The sequence below is a fragment of the Dermacentor silvarum genome, chromosome 3 (genome assembly GCF_013339745.2).
Source record: "Dermacentor silvarum isolate Dsil-2018 chromosome 3, BIME_Dsil_1.4, whole genome shotgun sequence".
In the NCBI taxonomy this organism is placed as follows: domain Eukaryota; kingdom Metazoa; phylum Arthropoda; class Arachnida; order Ixodida; family Ixodidae; genus Dermacentor; species Dermacentor silvarum.
In genome coordinates this window covers 29816418-29822842 of record NC_051156.1, presented here as the reverse complement: position 1 = coordinate 29822842, position 6425 = coordinate 29816418, and the positions used below count along the sequence as shown (strand labels likewise).

The following is a 6425-nucleotide window of genomic DNA, read 5'->3' as shown; positions in this document are numbered from 1 at the left end:
CGTTTAGAGGTTACAATCTAAAGGTTACAAGAGATTTGGAGTTGCAGTAACATTTAAAATACACGATTCGGCACATGTAACCTCTAGCCGCGAGGAAAATTCACGAAAACACAAAGATCAAATTTTTTAGCCACCTAGTAACCTTTATGTTATAAGTTACTCGCAATTATAGGTTAACATAAACGTTACCGTGCTAAAAGTATTCCTAATTCATGAGGGAGCAAAGATTTCTGTATAATATGCCTAGAATGGCAGAGGAAGGTATTTTGAAAACCCGAAATACAAAAAAGTCACTTTTTAACATATCCCAAGCTTCTGCCATTCTGTACAGAGATACCAATCATGTGTGTAGTCGATTGCAAAATAATTTTTGTATGATATTACGTATGTGGTAGGTATGTTGCGTCGGCTGAGGAAAAAATTAAGACGGTTCATTGCCTTAGCAGCAGCAGGTGATCGTTCCGGCGCTATGCGCGTCCGGTAAAGGCACACGACAGACTGCGGGCCGATCGGTCACGTGATGCGACGGTCCGCCGCGGTCCGGTCCGGCGCAGAGCACATCCACACGGCGGGCCGCCGTAACAGACGACAGAGTGGACCCCTCGGCCACAGCCCTCTCGACGTAACACACTCGCGAACCCATGCCAACCCCTCGCCATAGAGAAAGAAATTCAACAAGAGGGGACACTCGGTAAAAACTCGCAATAGGAAACACGTCACGCTGTAGTATTGATGCCGAATGTTAGCTGCCGCGAGCGTCGAAAAAAAAAAGAAACTGAAATTAACAGACATTGTTTTATTTTTTAATTCCTTGCCGCGAAAACTAAAATGCTTTGCGTATAAATGAACTTAAATTATTTTTCTTGCATTACCTAGCGACAGGCCAATGATGCGCCAGATGCATGCGTCATGCACCAGACACTCCACCGAAGCGAGCGAGGACAGCTGCGCGTTTGAGAGCGACCCGTCTGTCTCCTTTTTTTCATGTAGCCTCGTTTCTTGGTGATGAAAAAACTTTATTTGTCTAATAAAGAGTGTTTGGGGGCCACAGAGTGCCCCGCTACATGGTTGGCGTCCCTAGTCTGGGACACCGTATGACGAGGCCCCGTCTTGCGCCCGTTTCACCAGAGCCCGTTGGGACTCCAGCGAGGAGCAGTTGAGGAGGGCAGTCTCCCATGCCTCTCGGGAAGGGGTAGGGGGGAGGTAGAGATTTTTAGTACATGCCCACACCATGTGGAAGATATCACTGGTCTCCCCACAGTGCGGGCACCACCCATCCGTGTTGGGATCGAAATGTTTGATGATTGCAGGAGACAGTAGAGTACCTGTCTGCAGGCGCCTTAAAGTTCGCTCCTCCGCCTTACTCAGCCCCTTTGCAGGAGTCGGTAAAAGGCGGTGGTTATCGCTATAATGTGTTATAATTTCCCTGAACCGCAGCAGCGGTAGGTTTGCCTGCGAGCTAGAAGAGCTAGGGTGGGGAGCCCGGTGGGTAAGCGCTCGGGCAGCCGCGTCAGCGGCCTCATTACCTCGTAAGCCCTGGTGGCCAGGAGCCCAAATAATACGTTTCGGTGTTGAGTAAGTGGCAGCCCGTCTTAGAATTTGACTGGCTAAGGGGGAGATTTCCCCTACCAAGTAATGATCACATGCTTTACGGGAGTCCGTCTTGATGATTCTCGAATTGGGGTCGGCGGCCGCAAGTCCTATCGCTACTTCCTCAGCTCAAGCTGAATTTTGGACTCGGAAGGAGAGCCCATCAACGTGCTTTTCCCGGTGAACGACGGAAGCCGTGTAAAATCCCGCGGGCGACGTCCCGGCTACGTCTACATAGTATACATCAGGTCGGGAACCGTGTTGTCTCTCAAGCACCCGAGCCCGCGCATGTCCTCTGCTTTTGTGCGTGTCGATACCCATGTTACGAGGGAGCGGAGAGACCCAGAGTATATGGCGCCACAGTTCTCGAATACACTCCGCCTCCTTTGGAGTGCAAGCGTGTTGGATGTGTAAGCGGTTGAGCAGGCGGCGCCCGGGGGCTGTCTGCATGAGCCGCGTGTATTGGTTCACGAGGTGGGCCTCCCGCAACTCCTGGTAGGAGTTCAGCACCCCCAACGTCTTTAGTTTTGCGTTAGAGGTAGTCACCGGGAGTTCCAGGGCTCGCTTAGTTGCTTTGCGGATGATGGCGTCTATTCGCTCGTCTTCTTGCTTAGTAGTGCGAAGGTATGGCACGGCGTAGTGGATCCGGCTAGTCACGAAGGCATGGCCAAGCCGAAGCGCGTCCCTGCCTCGCAGACCGCCCGACTTGTGGGAAACACGGTGGATTATGCGCCCTACCTGTTCGCCTACTCTCTTGAGTTTCGCAATAGTGGAGCCCGGTCTGGGTCTGTGGTGAATGAACAGGCCCAGAATCCGGAGCTCATTCACATCTCTGATAGGACCTCCCGACAGAGAGATCTGTATTGCTGAGTTATCCTTCGGGTTCGCTCTGATATGCAGAAGCTCTGTTTTTGCTGGAGCACATTGGAGCCCACAGTCGATTGCATACGCCTCGGCTATGGAAGCGGCCCGCTGACGGCGGTCCTCTATTTCCCCAAGGCTCCCCTCGGTGGTCCAGATTGTAATCTCATCTGCATATATCGCGTGTTGAATGCTTTCCACCCGGGCCCATTGGCTTGGGAGGCGCATCATAGCTATGTCGAACAGGAGCGGTGATAACACTGCTCCTTGAGGGGTACCCCGTGTTCCCATCGTGTAAGGGACATATTCCTCGTCCTCGATCCGAAGAAGGGCCTGGCGCTTAGAGAGGACATCTCTTACATATGCGTAGGTCTTAGCGCCGCAATCGGTTGAATTCAAGTTGGCCAGGATGCTACCGTGTTTAACATTGTCCAAAAGCCCCTTTCAGATCAAGGGCGAGGATGGTTTTGTCATTGTGTTGCATAGTTGTGGGTCGTATTACGTCCCTGTGCAGCTGGAGGAGGACGTCCTGTGCCGACATGTGCGGGCGAAACCCGAACATGGTAGCTGCAAAGAAGCCCTGCCCTCCAGGTATGGACAGAGGCGATCCCGTACCATTTTCCCCGCACACGAAGTCAGTGATATGGGCATCAGGTTCTCCGTATTCACGGCCTCACCTGCTTTGGGGATGAACGTTACAAGGGACGTTTTCCATTCGGGAGGGAGTGGACGCCCGTCCCACATTTGGTTCAAGTATTCTAACAAATGGAGGTAGGCTGAGTCCGGGAGGTTCGCCAACAGTTTTACTGTTATGCGGTCCCGTCCCAGAGCCGTACCCCGGCGCATGTTAGCCAAGGCCGCCTTAAGGTCATGTAACTCAAAAGGGGCATCGAGTTGTTGATTAAGCTTGCCAGAGTACGCGTACTCGGGCCCAGTCGGGTCCTCCGTAAGACAGAGATATCTATCGCACAGGGTGTCCGAAATCTGCGCCGTTGTACCTTGGTACCCCTGAAGAGCCTGCCGGAGCTGCTTTTGCGTCTCCCCTCTCGTTTGAGAGGGGTCTATGAGACTGCGAATGAGACGCCATGTCCCCCTGGAGCTAATCTTAATTAGCTACGGCTTCGCACCGTGTTATCCAATTTGAAACTGAGAGCTGAGCAGCATACGCTGCAGCCTGCTCTGTGAATTGGTCTATGCGGGCGCGTAATTTGCGATTGGTTTTCTGCTTTTTCCACCGTTTAGTTAAGCTTCGGCGCGCCTCCCACAAGTGCAGGCGGTGAGTGTCCACAGCGGGGATCTCTTCGGTGGTTTGTAGTGTAGTGACGTGTTGTTTCTGAATGTTGTCTGTGTTTAGCCCATTCCGCGTAGCCGCCAGAAAAGAGTACAGGAGGGACAGTCTGATTTCGGAATTCGTGCCAATCGGTCAGCTTAGCTTGACCCCATTTCTTACGCGCTGCTTTTTCCAGGAGTGTAACCCGCAGAAGGCAGTGATCGCTTCCTAGAGAATCGCCCAAGTTCTCCCAGGCAGCGTCCCCAGCATTTTTTACGAGCGAAAAGTCCGGACACGTGACGCGGGTTACCAAGTTCCCCACTCGGGTGGGGTACGCCGGGTCCGTGAGCAACGTGAGGCGAAGGGTGGAGATGAGCTCCGCCAGCTTACGCCCTCTGGCCTTCTCGAAGTAATAGCCCCAGTGAAGGCTGGGAGCATTGAAGTCTCCAACAATCACTAGAGGCTCTTTGTCTGCCAATTTGATCGCGCGAAGGAAGATTTCACTAAACGTTAAGCGCGGTTTATGCGGGGGGCAGTATATGTTGAGGATATGTATTGACGGGTCGCGGCGTCTGAGAGGCAGTACCCGGACCATTGTGTATTCTTGCTCGGTGCTCAAGTCTAAGTCGACCTGAAGCGCAATGTAAGCCTTATTCACCAGGATGCACGTCGAGGGGTTCCCCTGGAAGGTGCTGTAGCCTGAAAATTTAGTGTCCATGCCAGGCTCCTGCAGGGCAAGGAGCGCTAGCATGTCACCGAGGGACTGCAGGTAGAGCTGGAGGTGCGACCGCTTTTTCCAACCTCTAAAACCGCTGCAGTTCCATTGGATGATCTCGAATTTTTCTAGATTTTTAGCGTTCCTGTTCAGTCGGCTAGACATCTTGTATTTATTTTACGTGGTGGGGGACCGGCTCGAGCCGAAAGCAGGCGCAGTCCCAGTCAGGGGCCTCACCGGCCCACCGAGAGCCGGCCCTGAACCGCTTTGCTCTGCTGCCTGGGGGGAGGCTGTCTTGCGTTTGAGCAGTGGAGAGTCGCAACGAGTGGAATTTTTAATTTGGGAGCTGACCCAGGGCTGCATGGCATTAAGGAGCGAGTCAGAGACCTGAGCCACAATTTCGGGAAGGGTTTGCGTTAAGGCCGCCGTGAACATGTCCAGGAAGGATTCGCGGACTGCCGACATGATTTGATTCGGGAGGGCTGCAGCAACTCGCTCCTCCAGTTGCTCGGTTGTGCGCTCCAGGGCTTCGAGGTGGCCGATGTGACCGGCAGTGGAAACGGATCCAACTACCGTGTCCGCGGTCTGCCGCGAGACGCTAGTGAGGTAGGATTATACGTATGACCCATCATCCCCGTCGTCTAGCTCGGCTTCCTGTGTTGTCTCGGATGGCCCGGCCTGCTTGGCCTCTAATTCATGAATTTTGCGCGGCGCCTACCTGCTGCTGTAGGGCGGTTTCGGTGGGGGAGGGTCTGGAGACTGCCCCCCTCCAACTGCTCACCTGTGGTTCGACGGGTGCCAAGGGCGGGAAGTCCTTGGCCTTGAGGACCGCGGGCCTCGCCTGGGTCCCGGACTTTACACTTGTAGGTGACCCAGTTTGGGCCTTCTTAGGCTCCGGTTTTCCGGCTGGCACTTTTTTGGGGCCGCCCTTTGGGCGTAGGAACCTCCTTATGCCCTGTCTTCGGCTTGGATCCGGGTGGGGAGCCCGGTTTGATGGTTTTCCGGAACCGACCGGCACAGCCGGGAGCTCCGGTTGGGTGGCTGCCTCCGCAGAGGAGACAGCTAAGAGCACACTGGTGTTCTGCGGGACCGTCAGGAGAGGCATCAGGGACCTGGACCCCGCAGCTTCCGCAGCGCCCGGCCTGCGGTCGCGGGAAGGCATCGGCCCGATGGCCCACTGTGCCACAGAGGGGGCATGCAGGCACTGTCTTACACAGGCAAACAGGGAGCCGCTCGTAGCTGTATAACACCGTCCGTGGCATTTTGGTCCCCTCGAAGGTGAGCACCACAATAGGGGTTCCCCCCAGCTTCCGCACAGACACTGCATTTGGTTCCACACTGAGTTTGCATTTCACGCTTTCGGACCTTTCGTCCTGAGAGACGGTCACGACGCCCCGACAGAACTCACCGGAGAGTTTGGGGTGTTCGCGGAATCGCAGCTGGCGGCCCCCAACCGGCAGTGTAATATCCCGGAGTAGCTTCTCTGCGGCGTCCACTGATTTCAGCGCGTTTTAGTCCCAAGACGGTCCATACCACAAGTCCCACACTTGCCTCGTCCGCGATGATGCTGCGGATTGCAGCGGCGGCTTGTCCAGGACCAAAAGTTGCCTAGAGGTCAATGGTCTCTCGTGGTTTCAGCACCACGATGATGTCGTCTTTTTCAATGCGCGGCGTGTTCTGCGGCCGCCACTGAAGTCGCTTGGCGCGCTTCGAGGCCGCGCACGGCGCGCTCCCGCCCTGCGCATGCTCAGAGCGAGCCGCCGTCTGTTGCTGGGCGGCACCCGCGCAGGCATCCCTCGAGGCCGCTGCCCTGTTCTTCCTTCCGCGCCAGACGCGGATCATATTCTGGAGGTATTTTTCCTCGGTTGGTAGAGGTGTCTCGGTTTGAACCGTATCCATGCTTACGACCCGTAGGGACTCCGGGTCGTATCCTGTGACTTGATTTGCAGCCGCCATAGCCGGGGGATCCCCGAGCGGGGCCAGCGCGGG

At 55.1% G+C, this 6425-nt stretch overlaps 1 pseudogene; it reads right to left on the bottom strand.

The window, feature by feature from the left end:
* Positions 1 to 1077: 1077 nt before the first annotated feature.
* On the bottom strand, positions 1078 to 5598 carry LOC125944202 (uncharacterized; annotated as a pseudogene).
* Between the last annotated feature and the right edge of the window lie 827 nt (positions 5599 to 6425).